General features: G+C 41.9%; 1 protein-coding gene across 2 annotated transcripts in view; it reads left to right on the forward strand.

Moving 5' to 3' along the window:
* Positions 1-24679, forward strand: part of ADGRL3 (adhesion G protein-coupled receptor L3) — a 481237-nt gene that overhangs the window by 319907 nt on the left and 136651 nt on the right. The gene's annotated exons all lie outside the window — the stretch shown is intronic.

Raw genomic sequence — 24679 nt, forward strand, 5'->3', positions numbered from 1 at the left:
TAAATTCTTGCTTTATTTTATATAAAGTTTTTCCTTCTGTTTTAAAGCATTTCACTTACTGTGACTTTATCTTAGAGGATCATCTGGCCCTCAGAGGTTTCCCAGATTTTCCATCTTTCTTCCTGTTAGAAATTGTGCTGGTAGTTACTTAGGTATATTTTCCCTTACCTTTATCAACTGCATCATCATTTTGCAATTATAAAGTTGCCACTTTACTAGTAACAAGACTTAGCCTACACTGTGGTCAAGCTTGTATGATGTTGCAAGAATTTCCAAACAGGATTTGCTCAGTCATTTTTAATGTTTTTTACTGTACTGATGTAGTCACAGTATCAGGTAGTTCTTGTGGTGGACTGTGTACATTGAAAGGCTGAAAAAGTAAGAAAAAAGGCAGAATTAATATAATTGGATAGTAAAGTGTTCAACTCATAACATGTCTTTTTCTGAAATATTTCTTTTTGTAAGTAAGAAACTTGAAAGTGGGTGAGTGGATTCAGGGCTTTAGATTGTAAAAGAGAAGTGAAAAGGTTTCTGTTGCTGAGATTTTCTTTTCCTATGTGCAGCCTGTTACCCATATATAATGAAAATGCATCAAGAAATGCTGAAAGAAATTGTGAGTATAAAAATCTGAGGAGGGCTGGAATAAAAGTAGTAAACTGGCAGTGAAATCGTGGGTTTTTTACAAAGATGTAAGGAAGGGGAGAAGAAAATCTTGAAGAAGCAGATGAACAAGAACTGAGTGACTGTTAAGGAGTTGAGATATTTTCAATGATGTTGACCTCTGCAAGATCTCAGATGAGTAAAAAATGAAGTAATACTTCTCATTCTCCTAACTTAATGATGAGCATGTACTTTCTGGGTGGTGGAGTGAAGCAAAGCAATTTGTGAGCTATTGGCTATCCCCAAGGAGTGGAAATCAATTGCAACCCTTCCATTTCAAAGAGTTTCTCTCCTTTTTAGTGAATTATTTCCAGGTATTATAACAGGCTCTTTTCTGGCACTTTTTCACATGATGACTGTTGCCAGTAATAGCATCTTTAATAAAAAAAAAAAAAAAAAAAAAAAAAAAAAAAAAAAAAGCTTTAATCAGTGGAAAACCTAAAAAAGGGGAAAAAATCCTGTTAAAAAAGAAAATTGTTCTCCTTTTTTCTCAGTGGAAGATAGTGAAATGGGAGAGTAGCTGAAAACCTTGCAGGGGGCTGAAAGTCTGTGAGGTGTAAAGATTTGGTTTATCTTTGTCACTCTGGTTTGAAGCCAGAGCCAGCTTTAGTTTCACTTTGGTTTGGATGAGAATTTAGAATTAGAATCACCCAGTGCCTCAGTTCTTAGCTTTGAATGATGGGCATGAGAGAGTTAATCTGGTGTCAGGGAATCTGGTGAGCCTTCTCTGACATTCCCTGTGTGCAAATTTTGTACAAAGATTTGTAATATGGACAAAGGGCTGCATTTTACCCGTGGTTTTCTTTGAAAATTATTGTGATTTCCTTTCTGGCAAAATTGCATAAGGATCCCATTACCTCACTATTTTACAAGTTTAGAGGACTTTTGAGAGGCCTGCTCTGACAGCAACTGAATTTTTTAATGAGAAAATGTGAATGGGTCAAGATATTACAAAGAGAAAAGAAAAAACTTCACTAAGGGGGTTTACTGCTCCATTACCCACACAGCCTGATCAGTTGGAACAATTTTTGATGAATCAGTGAAACAGAAGCACTGATTTTGAGTTGAACAGGTGAGCAAATAGTTGCTTTTTTGCAGAGAGGAGCCAAGAGACCAGGTCTGCATGATGCTTTCTCTTCCAAGTTCAGTGCAACCCATTTTCAGGTTAGCACCAAATTTCATGCTGCATTGCTTTACATGTAACACTGAATATCTGGTTGGCTTAAACCCAGCTCCTCCACCCAAGGGCAGGAACAGAAGCAGATACAACCCTGGGAAAGCAGTGAAGAACCAGGATCTTTTGATTATTATTATTTTTTTTTTGGCCAGAATGGGTTGTGGATATGTGCTTCTCTCCAAAAATCACCAGTGTTTCTCTGTATCAGAGCCATGTTCAATGCAGGCATTTTCCATGGTGTTACAATTTGAGTAGCAAAATTTGTAAACAGTATCAGCTTAATTAGAAAATAAAAGAAGGATTGTAAAATTGATGGGTTGAACATATGGGTTGTTAAAAAACAATTAAGGGTGACGTTTCAGAAGAGCTCTTAAAACCAAAAATTGATCATAACGAGAAAAGTGAAATATTTAACTACTTGAATAGCCACTAACATATTTTAAATCTCTTGCATCATGCATTTCAGGGATATCTAAAATAAAATGCAGGTTCTGGGGACTGCAGTTCACCTAGAATCAAGCATTTTCAGTCTTTTCCCCCAACTGTCCAGAAAAACTGGGAATTGGCAGGAGTTGCTTAATTCATAGGAAGGGCAGGACTCACATCCTCTTGCTGTTCACAATGTCTGAGCATTTTCTGTGATTTTTAATTAAAAATCTGTGCATGTAGGTTTGGAACACATTTGAGGTCTTTGCTGTTGAGCATCTCTCACCTACTGTTTTAAAAACTGGGCTTTTAATCCTTGGAGAGAGTGAGTATCAAATCCTGGTGTTTCTGTGCTCAGCTTCTGCAGCAATTGAAGTTACCACGGAAAACAAAATATTTTGAAGTGCTAAAAGCTGTGTTTAGCCGATCTAGAAGCAATTCAAGGCTCTTGATGGAATTAAACCCAACTGTTCATTTTTCTCAGAAATGAGAAAAGCTGCATTTTAAGGTTTTACCCCACTCGTTTTTTTTCCCCCCCTTTTGTCTGGGATTGTTTTTCATTTATCCCAAAAGTGATTTTGAAAGCCAGCACTCCTAAGTGCCTGCAAGTCCCAAGAAACCTATCATTAATGTCTGCCCTCAAGAAGTGAACTTGAAGACACCAAAAGCCTTTGAAGTGTATTTTCTTTGAGCTGTTTGGCCTTAAAATGAGTTTTTTGGAGGATGGTTCTTCATAAATGCTCCTGAGTTTTTGGGTTATTTCTTTGTAGCTTCTACTGAGTTTTTGAATTTGAAGTGTTAGTAAGGATAGCTCTGCATCTCTTCCCATTCTTCAAGAAGTTAAACACAGAACAGTATTCAGGTTACTTTTTTTTATATGTTCTACTAGACATATGCAGAGAAGGAAACAGAAGACTGTAATGATGGGATGAAAATTTTCTGCAACCCAATCAGTTGATATTCACTAGAGTTTCCTGTTTTAATCACCACTCACTTATGATACGTTCTGTGCAAATAAAACTCAAGAAAACATCAACAAACCTTCTTCTCCAAAAAGGTGAAGTGCTCCCATCCTGCTTCCCGGCACTGTGCTGCATACAAACGCACATCTCCTGGTTCTGTACCTCAGAATCTCCCTGAGCAGGCACAGCTCCTCCCTGGACACCAGCCAGGGGTTCCTGGGTATCACAGAGACCTCAAGTTCTGTCTTTTGTTTAAAACATACATTTGTATGAGGTGCCCCAGTGCTGGCAGCTCTTGCCAGGGCTCGGGATACGCTGACTGAGCATTTGGGTGCTTAGGTGGGGATTGGAGCCTGTCCCACAGTAGAGAAGTGCAGGGAAGAACTTGAACCAAGTGAAGGATCCCTTTGTACATATTTTGGCCTTGGATGTGCCAGCAGCCATTCCCAGTGACATGGGAAACACAGACCTCCTGTTTTCAAGAAGGTGTTTTAAATGATGTCCAGGAGACCCAAGCATTACCATATGGGCTGTTCCATGGATGTGTGAAGTTAATAAATAAATATGCCCAGTACATAAGAGAGATGCTGATATGATATGTAGGACTTCTGATGCAGCCTAAATGTGCTTAAGTGGCTTCCACACATTTCATATTAACACTGTGGACAGCTATTCTGGTAATCCCATGTGATACAGAATTACATGGATATCAGTGAGATTTTTTAAGAACCTCAGAGGGTGCACATCAAGCTTTTATCTTCCTCATTTTGTCAAATACTGTGGGATGCTCTCTTGACGTGATTACAAGTATTTTATTCAGCCAGAATGTTTGGGTGGTTTTGAGTTTTTTCTTCCTAAAGCAGTTTCACAAAGCAGATAAGGTGAACCGTCTGTCCTTATAATATGCTAATTAAGTGTGTTTGTGTCTTGGGTAAAAGATGTGGCAGTATGGTGATGAATAAGGACTTTAAACACATATGACACCTCGTTAAAATGTAATTTTCACATCATAAATCTGAGGCCTTTCCTTGGACAGCTGAGTAATGTGGGCAGTGGGCAGAGGAACTCGAATGCTCCGAAGCTGTCACATGCTCACGCGTAGCTGGGAGCTGCTTCCTGTGCTGCTCGCCTTCGACACCCGACTTCCTTGCCCAGGAACGCACCAAAAGGGCTACGGAATCTTAAATCCCACTTGTGCACAGGATATGAACTGCAATCGCTTCAAGAAGCCGTTGTGATAAAGCCATGTTTGTTATCTCTGGGGTTGAATCCATGCTGCATTTTAAAAGTCCGGCTGAGCCTTTCTGGTGAGCAGCTTCTGCTGGTGGACAAAGGCCATTTTCTAGAGAGCTGCTGAGTGTTTAATTGCTGCTTCTCCCGTGTTTTTACTTTCCAGTTGCTTTCCTCCAGCCTAGGAGCATCCCTGACTCTCACTCCCGATTCTCCTCATTGCTTACAGTGACAGCTGCTGGTTGCACAGTGTTGCTGGAGGCTTTCAGAGAGATAAGCTGTTGCTTTCAGGAGCTTCTGCTAAACGTGTCGTGTTACTGGAGCCCTGGGTTTTATCCAATATTTGCCCACATATTCATGTTCCCTTTAGTCAATGAATATTTCAGTCCCTTTTTGCTATCTAAAACAATGAGGGATGTCTAAGTCTGGAGGTGAAAAAAGCAGAACGTCTTTTACAACAAAGCAGGCCTTTTCAGCCTATGTTTGTTGGGCAGACAGTACATTAAGCTCAGAGGTACAGGAGGACAGTATTGCATTCCTACTCCATTTTGAGGCCTGATCTGTCCCTTAATTTTTATCCTGTTTTATATTTGCCCTCTTTGTAAAGCAGTGTTTGAGTAAAAAAATTATAAAAAAGCACCGTAACACATGAGACTTCTGAAATTAGGGGCTTCTGCTTTGTGTCTGGAAAGCTGGAGTTTGAGCTCTTTTGTCTACCTTCTCACAAAAAACCCTTAAAAAGTGCAATACTCCTCAGCTTCAAAATTCTCCCTTTGCAAAGCATGTCATAAATATTAATGCTGTTTGGTTAGCACAGCGGGAGGAACTTCAGTGTCTCTCCAGTACGAATAAATACGTGGTTGCTCCTTTTTCCTAAATAAAGCTACCATGGAAAAGCAGATAACTTCACCAGAGTTGGAGCAGCCTTTCTCAGTTTACTGCTCCTGCTCTGAGGCACCTATTTAAACCTCCCTGAGCAGATGGTACAGGAGACCTAACCCATCCACGGGCTAAACTGGGATGCTGCTGTATCCTCATAGGAGGTCTGTTGTTGCCTTTGCCGATATCCGTGGGCTGGGGTTCTGTTCCCATGGGAGTGCCTGGAGACTGAGCTGGTGGGCAGCCAGGATGGTTGAAGCAGGAGAAGGGCAGGAAGAGACAAAATGATTAAGCTAAACTTCACTTTCAAGCTTCAAAACAAAAGGAGGCTTCGGCACTTCATAATCCTGTCAAACACCGTGAGGGGGAAAGGACCTTGCCAAGAACGTGTCTGAAAAGCTGAGACAGCTGTTTCTGGCAGCAAGCATAGGATGCAGATAGGGGGGTGATTGCTTAGGGAAAAAAGCATTAACTGCCAGTGAAGGATAGTGGCTTTGCCTCTTCTGCAGCGAGCTCCTCAACGTGAGGAACCAGCCTGAGTAGTGATTAATTGTTATTTCATTGAGTTCGAGACCATCGAGTCATGCTGACATCAACCATGGCTTATCAGTCCTGTGCAAGTACTTTGCACCAGGCCCAGCTGTGAATGTGCCAGCACTTTGGGTTAGAGCTGTTTGCCAGCAGCAGGGAGCAAGAGGTGACACATAGCAAATGTCCAGGGCTGCTTTTTGCAGGACAAAGGGACTGCATTGTGTGCTAGAGACAGCCTTTGAGTGTTGGGCTTTTAAACGTGATTTTAGTGATTAGTCATTTATCCCTTGGCCAGCAGATTTAGCTGGCTTGTGTGCAGTGATGGGGTCTGCATGGGATTGGGGGTTTAGCCCAAGAAGAGACTCATGGATGTTACATTTTTTGAGCTCTTGCCTCTGCCAGCTCTTTTCCTCCCAGCCCAAACCAAGATTATAATCTGCCAGGCTTTTTCTCAAGGCATTACCCTCTCAATGTAGGTTATATTTGTGCACCTCCAGCCCCTTTGTGGTGCAAACAGCTTCTGCTCCTCTGCTGCTTCTGCTGTGGCCTGGCTGCAGAGCCACTAGCCTGGCTTGGGACATGGTTATCCTGGATTTGGTTATTTGCTACTGCGTTTTTGGAATGAGCAGCCTTTATTCCTGTTCCCCCCTGAAAATACCTCCACCACGGTAGCTCATGGGTCTGGATTGCACTCCCCCCTTGTCTGCCACTGATTGTGTTTGTTCTGGAAATGACTAGTGTCATATTTTTAGCAACACTTATTAAGACTCGTCTCCTAAAGTCTAGTTCAATGTTGCTAATTAACTTCTTCGATGCCACCAGCACTCTGCAGTGTTGCTCTGCCAGGGTGGGTTTGTTTTGTTTTGTTTTGTGGTTTTTGTTGTTTGGTTTGTTTGTTTGTTTGTTTTTGTTGTTTTTTTTTTAACTGAGAAGGAAGATATCGATACCCTGCCATATTCTGCTTTAGAGTCAAAGCAAGCAGGAGGGGCATTGGATGCCCTTCTTTCTGCCTTCATACTCCAATTAAGGAAGAGTAAGGAGGTCTTTAGGAGTCAGCTACAAAATTACTGAACCTTTAAGGGGAGGCTTTAAAGAGCTTGACTTCAGGCAGTTGTGTGATGTCCTTAGCAGGTCCCCATCCTTCAGATCCTGAAGCAAGTCAACTTTCCAGAAGTATATCAATGCTGATAAAAAGTACCCCAAGGCATGAGGAATGGAAGGGTCAGCATTATCCTCATAAATCCAGCTGAACTCTCATGTTAGGGTTGGATTGGATCGATTACTGATAGGAAGGGAATTTAGGTTGAAGGGACAAAAAGAATCTCGGTAGCTAGTTTGAAGATCTCCATGTTCAGGGAGAAATGGGACCAGCCATGAAGGGCTGTGAAATGCCCCTGAAAGGGGAGCACAGATTCTGGAAAGAAAGAAGTAGTAAGCGCTTCAAAGCACTCCTTCTCAAAGTGCATTTTGTTATTAGTAAGTACACGAAATCAAGAAAGCTGAGTTGTGAAAAAATCAAGAATAGAAGCGTTGATTTCTTTCAGGTGAGTCCACCAGGTGTGCAAAAGTAAGGGTTGATAAAATGAAATTCTTTCTGGGACAAACTCCCAGAAGAGTTTCAGCTCAGCTTTTATTCAGATAAATCCTCTGAAGCTGGTGGGAGTTTGGGCTAGAGGCTTCAGGAGTGAGTCTGCAGTGGATTGCTGTTTGCCCTGGAGAGAATTGCATTTTGCCATTGAGAGGCTTTTTGACCTCCTGATTTGTGTCTGAAGCATCCAAACAGAATATATGAATTGTAAGCTGGAACAAATAGTGAATATCCACATGAATTTGAGCTGCAATATATGCCTTACATTTTTATGTTGAAAAGGTTGCTTTTTAAATGTGTGCTCATGACTGGAGGGCAAAGCAAACAATAAAGGCTTAGGTGAATGAGATGTGTCCAAGGAAACAATGTCATGATTGTTCACTGTAACGGGATTTCTTCACTGTAAATAGGATTTTTGCTTGATTAAAATGTGCTGAGAGGAAACAGGACTTAAGGCAAGTTTCACTGAAATATGGGATTCAGTTTGAAAAGACTGGCACTGAAGAGGCAGACTGGCTGTTTCATGTTACATAGCTCCTCAGGCCTGTTCTCACAAAGTACCACCTGCTTGAGACTCAAAAGGGTGCGGGGGGGAGCAAAGAAACATCAGAGCTGAATAGTATAGAAGTTACACACTGGTCATGACAGAAGATGGGAAAATCAGATGCCTTTATACCAGTTTGAGCTGGCTTACTGGGGTGCCATTCATGCTTCCCTCAAATAGCTGGAATAAATTAACACAACCACTGGAGAGATGAGGCATTAAGGAGCTCTGGAGTTCTTTTTCATCTGTTGATGTTTGGGACAGAGACAGGGGAAGGGCTGTCCAAGCTGCAGGCAGAGAGAAAAAGTAAAGACAACATCAGGTAATAGACATGCCAGCAGAGATGAAGTCCCTACCCTACTCCTAAGATCTTTCCAACCTAGCATGTGAAGAAAAGCTTTTGTGAGCCTTCATGTTTTGTGAGCCTTTAGTTTCTCCTCTGTGTGAAATTATTCTCTTTTATCCAAGGTGTGCTTGGAGGATGCTGTGGCTAACTAAGGTTCATCAGCCTGGATTCATGTGATGCTTTGCACTCTTGTAATGCCAAATTAAACTAATGACTGGTGATGTTAATGTGAACACCAAGGCTCCAGCTGAAGGGAAATACTGAGGGAAAACTGCATGAAAATGAAAAAAACAAGGGAAATTTTTCCTCTTGTTTTTTTTTTCCTTTTTTTTTTTTTTTGTTTGTTTTTTTGTTTAGAAGTAGGGATAAAAAAATGTATTTGCTTGATAGGAGCATATTGAGTACCTTGGTGGCATTAACAGCAGTGAATATTTCTGGCCTTCTCCTCCTAAGTTCTTGCTTTTCTCACTGGACAGTAACTGCCAAGTATTTTCTTGGTGCAATATTGAGTGTGTTACAAGTTATTCACAGGAAACATCCTTGGAATGACTGGAACAGATTTTACTGATGAAAGTGTTGTACTCTTCTCCATGGCAAGTATCAGGCTGAGTGAAGGATTCCATCACCCAAAAAACCAAGCCAAGGTGGAGAGAGCTCTGGCAAGTTTCTGGTTGATTTGTAAAGTTTAAGGTGAACATTCACCCAACATTCTGTTGAGAGAGGTGCCTGTGGCTGGTGCCTTGCTTGTAAATGTAAGCTCTCTTTATGGGTAAATCAAGCCTCCTCCTGAGCTCAGTGGGGAGTAAATGAAGCTTTTGGGTAGCCTAAAACTGCATGGTCAGAACACAGTGTTGTGTAAGGCTGCTGTAATGTTGTTTTTTTGGGGTTTTTTCATATAAATTAGTTCAAATTGACTCTGGTATGAGGAGTAGAACAGAGAATTAAATTAGATTAATAGATTTTTAAGACCAGAAGGGACCATTACCTCATTTAGTCTGACCTCTGTAATGCATTCGATTGGATTTCATCCGCTTCCTCTTCTGCTGAGCCTAATGACTTGACTTTAACTGAAGTGTACCTTCCAGAAAGGCACCCAGACAATCAGTGCCTCACTTCACTGAGTGCTTTTCCTGGTTGGATATTCTCTCCCTCAGTTAAGAGGTAAAATAACATTCTTATTATAAATGTTTTGATTGTGCCTATTTGCATCATCCATAAAAAGGTAAAAATGTGTTTCTCAAGTCGTACTCTTTGGACTTTGCTCAGACAGTGCTCTGGAGGTTGCCTTCTGTTTGAGTTAATGGTAGGTCTGATTTTTTATTTTACTGTTTTTTAAGATCTTAGAAACTTGTTACTGCAGTGGGAAATTCCTGAGTAGACCAAGAAAGCAAATAATTCACTAGCAATGAGAAAATAGCTTTCTGGGCACTAAAATCAAGAAAGCCTTTACTTTCAGATGTATGCTTTATGATGAGTGCCACAAAATGTGTGTGTAAACTCTAAGTAAAAGAAATTACCAGTCTGCAGGGCTTGCATACTGCTCTCTTAATGCCACTTCCATTTTTATGTGAACCAGAGTGCTAGGGAGTGACATTTAAACCTTTGAGTTTGTCATCAAGTTCTAATTTTCCTCTTGATGAGAACATCTGTCCATGGGGAAGGGCAAAAACTTGTTCCAGCACTTTTTGCATAAGGTATTGAAATATTTAATTCCAATTGGGTGTTCTGATTGTTGGCTTGTCTTTTTTTCCCCCTTTTGTTTCCTATATTCTTTTTAAAAGGAGTATACTGGGTAAAAAAATAGGATGTTGATGATGCAAGGAAATGAACTGTAGAGGATACAAGAAGTAATTGGGTAATTAATTAATTGTGTTAAGAGTCTTGTTAACACTATTTTTTTCACGGCAAAATATACTGGCAAATTCTTGTGGCAATTTGTGATCTTCTTAATATGCAGACATAAATTTCCTGCACTCGTAAGTGTCTTAATTCAAATTGAAATAAGTTCTTTTCTTCAAACACCATGTTTTGCGATATTTTGGATAAACTTCACCGTCAGGCATTTCTTTATGGTTAGAAACCATCTGAGAGAGGCTTTATCAAGGCTGTGGCTTCATTAGATTGAGCAGTGTGAGGATAGGCATGTATCCCCCCTCTTTTCATTGGAGAGAGGATCCCTTAAAATGGGCACATATCAAGGAAGGCTAGGGAAGTCCTCTCTTCTCCTTCACAGCAGAATTTGTCACCAAAATGATTCTGTGCATGTTTGGAAGTCATTGCCACAATGTTCTTGGCAGAGTAAACATCCTCTGCAACCAAAGAAAAATTACTGGAATTAGCCCAAATTACTCCAAAATCTCTTTGGGGCTAGCTGGTATAAGGCAGTGCCAGTGGGAGTTTTGGGTTTCCAGACAACCTGATTTGTACATTGAACATGGCAAGCGTCACCTCGCTGAACCATGGCCCCTACGTGTTTCATTAAATCTCCTCCTTGTGATGTCTTCTGGGGTGGGGGAAGTGATGTGAAAAGTCTCCTTCTACAGTTGGTTAGCACTTAGCAGTGAGGAATGTCTTTTCTTTAGCGAGTAAAGCCAGAGCTGCAAAAGCAGGTCCTCTCCAGATGAAGGTCTTGTTACAGTGACCTGGCTCTCCTCTTCCTACTGCAATTTGAGAGCTGATTTTAATATGCCAAAGGAATAATCATAAAAAATATGACATGCATCACTGCATCTCTCTAATGCATCTTCCCTGGAAAACTTTGGACCTTTTTCTGATAAAGGTAATATGTAAGGAAACATTGAGGGAAGAGGAGGGCTATGGCAGCCTTTCTTTCCACTTGGAATCCACAGAAACAAACTAATATTTTTGCCTGAAATTAGAAGAAAGGAGAGATGGTCAAGTTTTAGGAAATCCTTTAACTTTCAAGGCAAAGACTCTGGCCACTCATTAAAGGTGATACTTCCCTTAGCTGGGATGACTGATTGAAGTGACATCTTTGAGGCATTTACTAAAAGTTTTTGTTTGTTTTGAAACCTGTAACAAAGTGTTTCGGATGTTTCCTGACATGGTGTCGATGTTATCTTGTCCCCTCAGTATATTTGTAAACCTCAGTTGTTGGTTATAGAAATCTGTTTTACTTGTGCTGGGCTTGTCACTCTCCTACTGCAAGAGATTGATTATTGATTTTTTAAAATTATTGTTTTTTCTTAATATTGCATGTTTAACAATAAAACTAAGTAATGTTCTATTCCTAGATGACTCTCCAAGGAATGCAACTGTTTCTCATTATAAAGGGGGGGAAAAGTAATTAAATTATGATTATTTTTCCCTTTTGCCCAAATATCTTCACACAGTGCAAATTAAATAAAATTATTTAACCATGACAAGCACTTCTGCCAATTAATCCCTGAGAAGTGAAGCTGGAAAATGTATGCCACACGCAAGCAGGCAGTCACACATGGATGCCTGGAAAAAAGAAACCCAGAGGAGTCTAAGACAAGCGTGAGTTAATCAGCCCAACAGAGCCATGAATGAGACTTTAAGCAATGGTGATGTTCCAACCAAAGCTGATATGAGCTCCTTGCAGCTATTTTTCCCCCCCCCCTTCTTTTTTTTTTTTTTTGTTTTTGGTTGGGGTTTTTGGGGGGTTTTTTTGGTTTTGTTTGGTTTGGTTTTGTTGGGTTTTTTTTGTTTTTGCTTTTGTTTTTTGTTTTCATTTTTTCAGGGTTTTTTTCTGGTTTTTTTCCTCTTCACGATACTCTGAAGAATCTTTTTCCCTTCTGGCTTAATTGCTAGAGATTAATTGAAGTTCAAGAGCTCAGTATTTCTAGTAGCCTTTATACTGAAATTTAAGATGGGTAATTAAACTTTGAATTGATTTTTTTTTTCTCTACAATTTGAGCTTTTAGAATGTGCATATTTTTTATCTTGGCTAGACTTGGCTTTCCTGAATTACAGGCAAGCTTACCAAGAGATATTCATTAGACAAATGTGTTTTTTAACAACATAAAAATTGTTGTACTGAACGCCTGAAAACTGGATCCCATTAATAAAAACTAAAATATTTGAGGCAATTCCAGAGCATTAAAGAAAAAATTTGTTTTGTTTACCTGGATTTCTATATACCTGGTTTCATCACCTATTGAAAAACACTGGTGCTTTTTGCATGGGCTTCAAGGTCAAGGCTAGCCCTGTTTCTGAATTTTAGCAGATTAAAAGCCCAATGAAGTCAGTGGGCACGTCCCCAGGAAGCAACTCTTCCCCAGAAAAACCTTGCCTCACTTTTAGGGGAGGTTCTCAGGTATCTGGAAAGCCTGTGAGGCGGCTGCTAAAAGCCATGCCCGCGGCTCTGAGATGTTCATTTAGGCCTATTTGCTGTTCTTCTTCTCCTATCTGAAATCAAACACGGAGTGCAGACTTGTCTGAAGCTCCTGCTGCAGGAGCACTATTGACAATAGTGCTGTGCACACTTTAGATGTATAGATAGGTAGATACTTGTGTGTTGATGAGATATATTTGAAAAAGTAGGTTTTCATGCTAAATACACATTGGTTCTCACAGCAGCCAGGGAGAGAGAAGAGTTTTTTCTCCTTGGATGAAGCTGTCCTGAGCAATTCACATGTTATGATAGATACAAATATTTGATAGGCTTCCCTGACTCAAGACATCAAGATATTATGCAGGCCTAATTAATTTGATTTTGCACATCACTCCAAATGCAATATAGGGAATTGATATATTTCTATCCCTTTATCTATTTTCTGTCTGATAGGATCCTCTTTTCTAGGCAAGACTACTTGTTCTTTGGCAGAGCAGTGAAGGTCTTTGGCTCTGTCAGACAGCATCAATTGGCCAATACCAAGCTTAGCAGGAGAGGAAAAAGGCCTACACCAGACCAAAGTGGGGCAGCAAGATTATGAGGGAACGGAGAGGTTCCAGAATTAGGCAAAATTCCTATCGTTTTTAGTGAAGCAAAGACTCAGTTCTAACTTTAACACAGTTAATCTGGATTTGGTAAGTAGTAGTTTGCAGCCTCTGATGTTTCTGAGTACAGACCATGGCTTTGAAGAGGAAAGAACATCAGCCTGGTGGAAATTCAGACAGATTTTCACAGGCTGGAGAGGAGTTGGCCAGGTGGCAAATAGTTGGGGCATTGCTGCTCTCAGCCACCTCCTTCTCTATTAAGGTTGAAGGTTTTTCATACCATCCTGGGGGTTAGGTCTAGAAAACTGTACATTTAAACATAGAACATTTTAGTATTACCCAAGGAAAAAAAGAAAAAAAAAAAAAAAAAAGCAAATGGAAATGAAAGCTTTGATGGCCCTTGAGTCGATATTGTTTGAAAGTCACAATCCTTTATAAATTTCAGTCTTCCAGGTCATAATAAAAATAGATCCCTGCACATTGTAATTTCCTTTGGTGAACAGGTTTATCTGACCTGTTTTTTTTCTGGTATGGACTGACATTGTGGCGCTTCAGCCTTTCCAGAAGAATGTGCTGTTAATTTGAGCCTCGTATCCTCGACTCATTGCATTTTTAGACAGAGCAGGGAAAATGTGGATTATCTACCTAGAGGGGATGTAGAAAGGAATATTCCCTGTTTTTCTAGCTATCCCTATAGCTATATCATGTCTGTTTCATACTCTGCCCTTTCCCATAGCTCATAACTTTGATCTGCAAGTGGGAAATTTTGGAAAGACTGGGCAGTGCTTGCTGAGCTGACCAAGGAGTGTTAGCTTACCGCTGGGTAATAAGATGAATCTCACATCCTGCATTTTGCCTTGGGAGAAAAAGGAGCAAGTGTGCCAAGCAAATTACTGGGTGATTTACTTATTTGCAATTCTGGGAGGGAGTCTTTATCTTCATAAATCTCACGTTAGGATACATTTTGTAACTGTGCCCAGTGGTGATATATTTGTCTATATAAAAATCAGCGCCTTAGCTGTGCATAGGGAGCAGACCTCTGTGCTTCACCCTGGCTGCGTTTGATATCCAGAGTTAACTAGGATTGCCCAGTGTTTATTTATATGCTGAAATGAAGCTCTGTGTTTCATCTGTGTTGCTAGATGCACGGGCTGAGATTCAGCTCCTGGCTGGAACAGAGGGGTTGGCATTTAGCAGGGAGTGCATCACGTGCCAGGTTTTCTGATGGTCGGGTGCATCACGCTGGGAACAAACCAGCGATGGGGGCTGAAACACGCAGGAAAATGTCACATGCCAGGAGTAGAGGGATGGCAGAGAGGTGACCAGTGGAGTTAGCTGTCAGTACAGCCTTTTTTGTGCGAGCTAAGCAGAGGACTTCAGTTAAAAATCACCTTTGGTGCCTTTCCAGGGTATCTCTCTGAGTAAGAGAAAGGAATGGATCCAGGTCCTGCATCTTCTTGTGCTGGGCTGAATTTTTGTCTGAATTTTCTGCCATTCTAACAGCTTGCTTTTCCACTTCATATTGTGGGGTCCTTCTCCAATCACAGTCTCACCTGAGTGCTTGGATGGTCTCTGTTATCCAGTCATCTAAGTCATCTTCAGACAGTCATGGTATTTTCTCTTTTCATTGCACCCCACAGTAAGGTTATCACCTGCTTTTCTCTGTGCATGTTACTGCTTCATTCATAGTGTTTTGAATTGAATTATGGACCTTTGTTCTGAAACTTGATGCAGACCAGAGCACAAAGGTTTTACTGATATCAAAGTCTGTCTACACAATCACTGTCAGCAGCCTATCCCCTTTGGTTAAACATACTGATCAGTTCTGATGTTTCCAATGCATCAATTTGTCTCCGACAACTTTCTTAGCTAAAATTTGAGCAGCAGGACTGTTGACCTAAAGTGACCCTAAGTTCTCCTTCTTGGAGACCTCCTAGTCGATGAAATTTTGGTAGATGATCATCGGCTTGGGGAGATTATAACAGAATTGCTAAGTTCTCCTTTGTCCTCTGTCCATTGAGAATGTAAGTTGCATCAGTTCACTGAAAAGTATCATATTAATTCAGAAAAGCTTCTGATCACAAATGGGCTAAATTTTATAAACAGGTTTGCCAGCTTCTGGTGGGCAGAGGGTCACACCAGGTATCTGCTTGGGCACCTTTTTCCCCTTCTGCCCCTAGTAAAAGAGTCCACCAGCAGCTTGAGAGAGGAAGCCAGCACAGGAGATGGGTGCCGCTGGTGGCCCATTGCTGTGTTGCAAATCCCTGTTAATGTCAGTTTTTGCCTCCCTGCACCATGGCTCCTTCCCAGCTGAATGCAGTTCTCTGCTATTTATATCACAGTCCTGTCTGAGGCTGGAGAGGGCTGGCTCCACAGCTCACATGGAAAAGTGCAGCACTGCTGAAGGCAGCAAAGTTGAAGCCATTTACACCACCAAAGGAACCGGTCTTTTGTCTTGTCATCTCTGCAGCCGCAGGGCACGCTGCTCCTTGCTTGCTTAATTGCCAGTTTAATCAAAACCTGACTCGCTGTTTCAAACATGATTTCTCCCACTGAACACCTCAAGCTGTCTCAGCAGCTCTGTGTGTGTGTCCTGTGGACACCAGGAGCAGCTAAAACATATGGCTCTGGTTCAGGGTGCCGTGAATCCGAGCACACTGCGGCTGCCCAGGTGCTGTGGCTGTGCAGTGAAGTCCCCATCCCACCCTCCTCGAGAGGTTATCCCAGCATAGCTGGTAGGACAGAGCACACGAGCGCTCATCTGCTCCAGTGCCAAGTCCAACAGCCTGACTTTGTCACCAGATCTCCGGGAGTTTGGGCTTCTGGAACCGTGTTCTGCTTTCATTTTCTAAAGACCCTCCAGAATATACAAATTTTCACAAATACAAGTCTACCGTATAACTTCAGCGCTAGTGACTGCGTGGTTGAGCTCAGGGATCGATTTCCAGAGTCTCTGGGATCACAGCATTTTCAATTCCATTGAAAATTATAAAACTCACCTTGCATTTTTAAGTGGAAAGAGAGGCTTTAAAGTATAGATCCTGAAGACTTTGAGGTACAGCGAAGAAAAGCCTAAATCTGTAATATTTATTATTTCTTTTGGGTTTTATTTTCCTTTGGTTTAAAAGTCCTAGTATGTAATCTCAGAATTTAGGGGTGCTGCTCCTGACTTGTACAGGATTGCTTGAGATTGAACATGAAATGTCTTTCCAGCACTGACTTTTGAGGAATGTCATTCCAAACACCTGAAAAATGAGTCTTTTTCACAGGTTCTTTATTTGTTAGCTGTCCTGGGTGCTCTGAGCTTGTTCCAGTCATTTGTAACCTTTGTAATCAGCTTGACTGGGGTGTCTGGGGACAACCTGCAGCCCTGCTCATCCATCTTATAAAGCAGAAAGTGTAGGTATTTGCCCTCAATCCACAGCACAGATACTTTGTTGCCCTCACTTTTTCTTTCTTCTTTTGTTCCCGCACCTTAATGAAAATCTTTCAGTGTTTTCTAAACCTCTGCTTATCCTGAGCAGAAAGCCACCTTTGTGTCAAGTAACAGGCAGCTTCCAATCTGGCTTCTCATCTTTATGAAACTAATTGGAGATTTTTGTCTGGTGTCAAAGGAAAGCTTTCAGAGGATACTCCCTGACCATAGGGATACAGGATTGGATGCCAAGGTCTCCAGCCTGCTGTGAAGGTGTTCTTTTTGTGGATTCATCAGGGTATGGCTCCCTTCACACCCCCCAGGGCCTTTTTCCCACCTCTATTCCTTCCCTCTGTCCATCTTTTCTCCTGTTTGATTTGCCTGGAAATAACAACAGCGTGATTCCTCAAATCCAGTAACTTGAGAAGGAAACCCCATCTCTAATTAGGACATCCCTGGAGGGAGAGCACAATGAGAGCTTGAACTCCTGCACAAAGAAGTCACCTGTGCCAAGGAGCTTTAACACACTTTGAAATGGCAGACTGCCACAGGGAGCAGCACAGCCACCTTCCTCTGTGGTGTTTCCCTCCATCCACAGGGGCTGTGGAAGGCAGGTGAGCTTTTGGCTGAGGCTTCCCAGTATTCAGCTGGCTTGCTTGAGGACTTATGGCTAGATTTAGAAAGCTGAATTTATACTGTTCTGAGGGTGTCACTGCCATGGTGAGGTCACAGGTACTTCCACACTGGAAATTTTGTAATTTTATTTCTGCTATTTATTTCTTCCTCTGTTTCTTTTCTCTAAGCAGATTATGCTGCATAAGAATCCCTCTGCAGCAAGTGGGCTTGTTTTTAATGCAAGTTACTGAAAGCAAAATATTCTTTTATCAGATGCTTGTTTACACACAATTCTTGCTGTAGTGGTCACTGAGCCATTCAACCAATGTTACTTGAAACTATCATGTCAATCAGAGCTGGGATGGCTGATATTGCTGAGACTGCATTCAATCCCAGGGTGCCAACCCAGAAATCATGCCTGCCTCTGAGTGTTCCCAAAGCCACTGCATGCTGTTAGATATAACCCTACAAAAGATGAATTAAACAGGGTTGCTCTATCCTTTCTCTGATCCAGGTGAAAAAAAGCATGTATCCATCCTGGGCTCCTAAACAATGAGGTGGTTATTACTGGGGCTCAGTGTGAAGCTAATTCTGTAGAAGTCAGAATCCCACATAGGTCAGACACCGAATCAGAAATGAGAGTCTTCCTTTCTTGTTTAGGTCACAAGAAGGTGAAGAAGGAGCTTCATGTGATAGAGGCCAGGTTGTCCAGATAACTGAAGCTTGAATTTGTCAGTTCTTCAGTCAAGAGATCTTCTAAGAAACCTAAATGCAAAGTTAAGGGTTAGCCTCTTAGAGGAAGTTTAGCTTAGCCTGAAGTGGTGTTCAGGACCAGTATATATGAATATGTAAATCTGTACATGCATTAGAACAACTAAAGGATTGTAGTCTAAATGGAAGAAAATATTTCTCTTGCATTGAGATATTGGGTGGTTGTGTTTCAGAGGTGATGGAATGTATGACTGAGGACAGTTTGAATATTGGCTGTTGTAAAGTACGATAAACTAAAGCTGTCTGTTAAGTTTATAGCTGTGTATTTTACTGCAAAGAGTAGGAGCCTGAAGCAGAACAAGCTGGAAGAGTTTTCAACTGGGCTGAAACACACAACCTTTTGGGTGTACTTTTCAGACTCTTTGGTCTCATTTTCAGTCATGCTGTGAGTTTCCTGTAGTCTTCTAGGGGGGTGTGACAGACTCATCAGAAGCAATGGAGTGTAGCAGCCTCTTCTGCACGTATGCAGCTAGATCCTTGGGATCAGGAAATTTGGCAGTGCCTCAGGACCCTTGTCCCCCAGTGCTGGCAGACAGAGCCGTGGCCCCGCAGACCTGTCTGCTGCCCTTGCAGAGGGCAGACATCCAGCATGATTCATACAGGGTGAAGGAGGCTCAGGCGAGAATTAATTTGTATTATTCAAGGAGTACCAATCAGGGTCCTATTGTTCTAGGCAGTGTGCAGACTTATAATCAAAACTGTCATCCAGAGGCCTACAGTAACATCATGGGAACGAATATAAGAATAATCCTGAGACATGCTCGAAGGGCCTTAAGGAATATAAGTCCCAAATACGGAATATCTGATGCTAAAAAATTATATTCGACCTTGTATGAAACATCTGGTCTGTAGATGTTTGCTGTGTGAACCTGTGTTCTGGGCACAGTTATTCAGAAGTCTGTAAGCTGTTGCAGTTTCTGACCCATTGCAAACTTCTCATTCCTGGCCATGAGGAAATAATTAAGTGTAGAACGACAGCGTGAAGGGAACAGACAGTAAAATCTTCTATGTCATTCCTGACTTTGTGAAGCAATCAAAAGGGACACAATGGAGTTTATAAAATCCATAGCCGACTTCAGCAGAAGTAAAATTCATAAGCTACAGACTTCAAATCTCCTTGAATCTATAAACCAGCAATTCTGCTTCACAGGTCTTAAGAAATATATAAATATATATAAAATTGGACACATTGGGCATGGGCTTCCTCAGGTGGGTATAGAGGAAGAATAAACATCAAAATGTTTTGTTACTTAGCTCGAAAAACTGGAGAAAGGCCCTATAAGCACAACAGCATTCACCAAGTTATTGAACTGTGTTATATGAAAAGGTGAAAAAAGTGCAAAAACAACAAAGCACCAAACCGTCTTTGTAAAGCACTTTTGGGCTGCTTGGCGTTGCTTCACTTTAGAGGACTGGAGATTTCTGGAGTTCCCAACCGAGGTGATAGAAAGAGATGCTCTTTCACTGACTGTGACAGGAGCATGCTTAATCTTTGCTATAAAGTGGTAAGAGTGCTCCCAGGATTTGGCCGTCAGAAATGGTATTCAGAATTGTCACTGATGCAGAAAGGTTACAGATATATTCACAGCTAGGGACAAGGTTTAAAAATGCTTTGATTTCATTTTCTTTGGGCTGAGGAAGGGGAAGATGATTCCTAATGATTATTTTAAAAAAAAAATCCAGTAAGGCTTTCTTCGGATGGCTGATCCAGCAGTTTGCCTGTTATTGGCATTGGAGATAAAGTCAGACCTATAAACTCAGCTTCCTATGCTCTTCGTGTCTGCACCCAAACTGTATTGACTCTGTCAGAAAGTCTATATGCAGTTACTATATGTGAATTAGGGAAACTCTTGTGTTCAGATCCTGTATCTGTGTGCCACGGGGAGATGCAAGAGACTTCTGAGACCTTCCTCTTCCTCTACCAGGTTTCTCCTTCCAGGTAAGTTAATGATGAACAGTGCAGCAAAAATAGATGATCTCCCCCTTTCCCTGACATTGAACTGAAAACATGGATTCTTTAGGAGCCTTTTGATTGAGAGAGAAAACATGAAAACATAGAGGAAGTCTGTCAGAGTTGGATCAATTTGCCCAAACAGCTCAGTTTTTCAGCTGACAGCATTTTAGCACTCAGAGGGGAGTTGTCAAAATCTCTCTACAGGCAGTCATGTCCTTCATGCTGAGAAATACCTTATATTATCTCAAAAGATAAGAAAGAAGAAAAGAAAAAAAATGGAAAATACAAGATGGCTTAGATTCCTGTTCTTTTAGGTCACGGAGAAAATACCCACTCTTGTTTCATTTCTTCATCAAATCATGTCGTGTCAATCTGGTTTGCTGCTTGATCACTCCCTTTGTGATGGAATCTGTCCCCTCTTGCAGTGTCCCGCTGCAGCACAGCTGAGGCTTGGCAGGAGTGCAGAGCCAGGCAGGCAGCACTGCCTCTCTCAGGGCTCCTGATGCAGATCAGAAGAAGTGATTAATGCAGTTGGGGTGCACTGACCCACTCAGAAAACAGATTGCTCATCTCTTTGCACTACCTTAATGAAAGCAGTTGATAAAAATACCTGTAATGAAGAAGATGCTTTAATGCTTTATTGTCTGACAGCCCTTTCTGGGCTGCAGTCGCAGTCGGGAATAGTCACAGAAACCCATGGGAGATAAGATTTAAGGTTTGCAGGGTGTATTGGCCAGATAGCAATGGGAGATGGAGCTGATTAAGCTGGACAGGAGGATGCAGGTTGGAAGGCAGGGAATCAGGCCTGTGATGAAATGGGGCTCACAGCAGAAGTGCAGGCAGTACCGGGGAGGTACAGTGTGGGAATGGAGATCGTGCTACACATGCAGAGATAAAAAGGTTGGAAAATAAAGACAAAATTGGAGGGGACATCTGCTATAGGCTATCACAAATGGAGGCAGGCGAGAGTGACAAATTCTTGGACCACATCACACAGTATCTGAAACCAGGAGACACTTCAATTATCGTCTCCAGGCTGGTGACTCACAGATCTACCTGTCTGCTCTGGACGTGTCTCCTACCTCATAATCCAGCATCTCAGCTGATTTCTCTGACAACCCCCCCTGGATGCTTTGCCACTGAAATTTAAGCTCAGCATGGCAAGAGCTACTGCCTGATTTCTTCTTCTCCCCCACTGCTCCCCTTTCTGCATGAACAAGAGTGGCATAAGTAAAAGAATGACAGGGCTGTGTCCCAAGCTCTGCCTGTGAGTTGTGTGCTGTAACGCATTTGGCTTTCATTAAACCTCTTGACCTGAAGTTGCTCTCTAAATTATGCTGGCAGGTGAATTTAAAGCTCTCTGAAAGGCAGTGAAGGAAGGCTGCAATTGGTGGGAGTCTCCCTGGGGCAAGGAGAGAGTCTGGTGTGGGGGTGGAGGAGTTGTCCAGATACAATGCCACTACTGTTCCCAGGTGTGGCTTTATGCTAAGGTTAAACTGATAGCTGTCCCCATCCCAGCCCTGGCTCTTTTATTATTGCCCTTTTGCTTCAGATCTGGTACTGCTGCTGCAGCAGCCTGAATTGGTTCTGCTGATTGAGCCAGTGGAAAACTAGTAATTATTGTTTTCAGTGGGGCATTTTCCATCAGATCAGCTCTGCCTTGCCCTGTGCTCGCATTAATTGCCAGATCTGCTGCAAGAGAGGGGATGGGAATGCCTGGCCATGTCACAGGGGAGAGGAGACTGCCATGAAATGGTTCAGCTCTAACACGAGGCTGCAGCCTTGGTTAAGAGCTGCATCCAGCTAAAATCGATGGGGGAGAAAAGAAATACTCAGCAGTATTCCTTACCCCCAAAGAAAGGGAAAACTAAACCAAAACTTTCTGATGATGAGATCTGCTGTTCAGCAGCTGATAATGTGAGGTGGACAGCCCCAAGGAGATACATTTCAAAGCAGTATAAGGAATCATTTCACCTCTGCAGGAGATAAACTGCATACCTTTGCTGGGTTTTCCCCGAACTTCTCTATCCAAAGCCTTTTGAGGCGCACCTAAGGCAGAACAGGGTGGGCTTGACCCTCTAAGGAGGTTGGAAACATCTGGTTTGATTTCTAGGACAAGAGCAGAGTAAGGACAGCAGGAGCTGGCACAGAGCTCTTCGTATCATATTCAGTCTCTGATAGGTGGGCCAAAAGTATCTCTGGGTTTTCCTGTATTCACCATTGCTAAACCCACTCTGCGTGGTTTGTGATCAATATTTGTCACCTGCTCCAGGGCTCTGAGGATTGCATTGCTCCAAATCCCTGTTTCCTCTGCACCAAAATCCTTCTCCTCCCCTCCCATGTTTTTCGGTACAGGTGACTGATAAATCATATTTCATAGCACAGCAAGCGCATGTGGGAGGGAAGGAAAAATTCAACGTGTCGTGTTTCTTTCGCCTGCTGGGCAAGCCTCTGGGGAGACAAGCCCAAAAAATGTGCAGCCCTGGAGGTCAGGTCCCTGCTTTGGGCACTGGGGAAAACCAGGCCTGGATGCAGCCTTCCTGCATGTGCTGCCATATGGTCTCGGCGGGGCAGGGAAGACAGGAGATCTTTAACACAGTTTAATTATCATGGCATATGTGAAATATTTCCCAGGTTTTTTAGTTCTTCTTCCTTCCCAGCCTTTATACCAGGCTCTTGTACCACAGTGTCTGTAGATTTTGGGATGTGCACTGCAGGATGCAGAGCATCACTGGAGCCAAGGTGCTGCTAAATCAAATGTTTTAAATCCTTAACAGAAAGATGAGGTTCATCTAAAAATACAAATTATGATGATCGCACATCAAAATGTGGAATCTTGGTGTGACTTGAAGAAGCTCATTCACCTCTGACTTCAGCTGGATCATAAATTTCTGAGTTCTAAATACTCCTTGGAAAATATATATCTGCCACTAGTGAAAACCTTCCAGTTGTTTTACCTGCTATACTACTCAGTTTTTAACCCATTCCCTTGGCATTATTTTTGGCCTTATTTTCTCCTGTAGCTCAAACCTTGGTCCTCTCAGGTGTTGGCTGTCACATGAGGGACAGCTTCGTCATCAAAAAGGGTCATTTTGATCTCCTTCCCCTCATGGTTAGGGCTGTTTGTTATGACAATTTAAAAACAGGAATTGTTCTTCCTCAGAAAAGTCTAGGCCAACCTCTGCTCGCACAGGCACGCTGCCAGATGCTGCTTTTGGATTTGCATTTACTCTAAAACACGAGATGGCAGGGACTTAGCCAAACATTTCCCCAGTTCACCTCTTTCCCTGCATTCTTCACTGAACTTCCTTCCTTGCATTTGGCAGCTGCCTTGACTGAGCCTGAGGTTTGCTTTGGTACTGGGAATCTCGGCCGTAGCCCATTGGGGCTGCTGGTGTTGGTACCCTCTGTTTTCAGCAGGCAGACGTGACAGGAGCCGGCTGTCCCTCGTGGAAGCCACACTGCGGGTACCCTGCTTCTTCCTGCTGCAGGGCTTGTGCTAGTCCCTGGTATGAAATACAAGAGGCAAAACGGCAAGGGAGCAGAGGTAATGTAGTCAGAGAGTTCCTCTTGGAAAAGAGGGTTTTCTTGTATTCAGAAGCATCCACAGCTTGGAGGGAAGGACAGGGAAATGACCGTGGGAGCGAGGGAAGAAGAGGGAGCGCGTGAGTTGCTGCTACCCTAAGGAGTTAAAAGGGCACTGAGAGATGAAAGAGAGATGTACAGATGAAAGAGAGAGACTCCATAAAAGGCCATGAATAAATGAAGCAGTGGACAGAATCTGTGCTAACACCGAGGAAGAGAATGGCTTTATAAAAGCTTTATTTAAAAAGAAAGCTTTTAATGCAAAATGGAAAAGGGTGGGCAGTGAGGGAATGGTGTTTTGTAAAGATAGTCATTGATGAAAGGCAGAAAAAAAGGCTGCCAGGAGAAGTCTGAATATATGCAGAGTAATAGGTCTGAATTAAATTTGTTTAATGGCATGTCAAAAGAGTTTGTTAACAAGCCCACCAGCTTTTTAATTTCTCTTTTCTTATGTTTTTATATATGCCTACATACTATGGGATTCAAAAAGACTCACGAGGGGAGAAAAAAGGACAAGAAAAAAAATTAACTGGTTTTGAAAATTAAAGAGGATGAAAGTGATGATCCTAGAAGCTGCACTCCGACAAAGTGAATGTGGTCTTTTTCTAGAAAATAAATTGGATTTTTTAAAAAATCCTGTTAACGTTTACAGAATTACATAAATGTGCCCAAAAAGTAATGTTGTATTTTATAGAGCAGATCATCACAGACAAACTGGGCTGCTTTTAAAAATTATTTTTTTCAGTTACATGGGGAAAAAAAAAAGAAGCCACAGCATGTAAATAATATTTTATCTGTAGAGATATTAATGAAATAGTCATTATGTTTTCCAAGACTTTTCCTTAGACTATGTATTTTGCATACCTAGTGTGTGTCCATCCTACTGTTAATAAAAAGAAAAAAGTAAAAATATTTAAAGAACTGAAATCAAAGGCTCAGGAATGGATGTGTGGTTTCATGGGTATTCACTAATTAATGATCCAAGCAAATGGACTAACAGATGAGGGATTAAATCCATGGAGGTGCCTGCATACAGAGGTGCAGACAAGAAGAGGTGTAGGAGAGTACCTGGG

Source organism: Poecile atricapillus, chromosome 4 (assembly GCF_030490865.1).
Source record: "Poecile atricapillus isolate bPoeAtr1 chromosome 4, bPoeAtr1.hap1, whole genome shotgun sequence".
Classification (NCBI taxonomy): Eukaryota; Metazoa; Chordata; class Aves; order Passeriformes; family Paridae; genus Poecile; species Poecile atricapillus.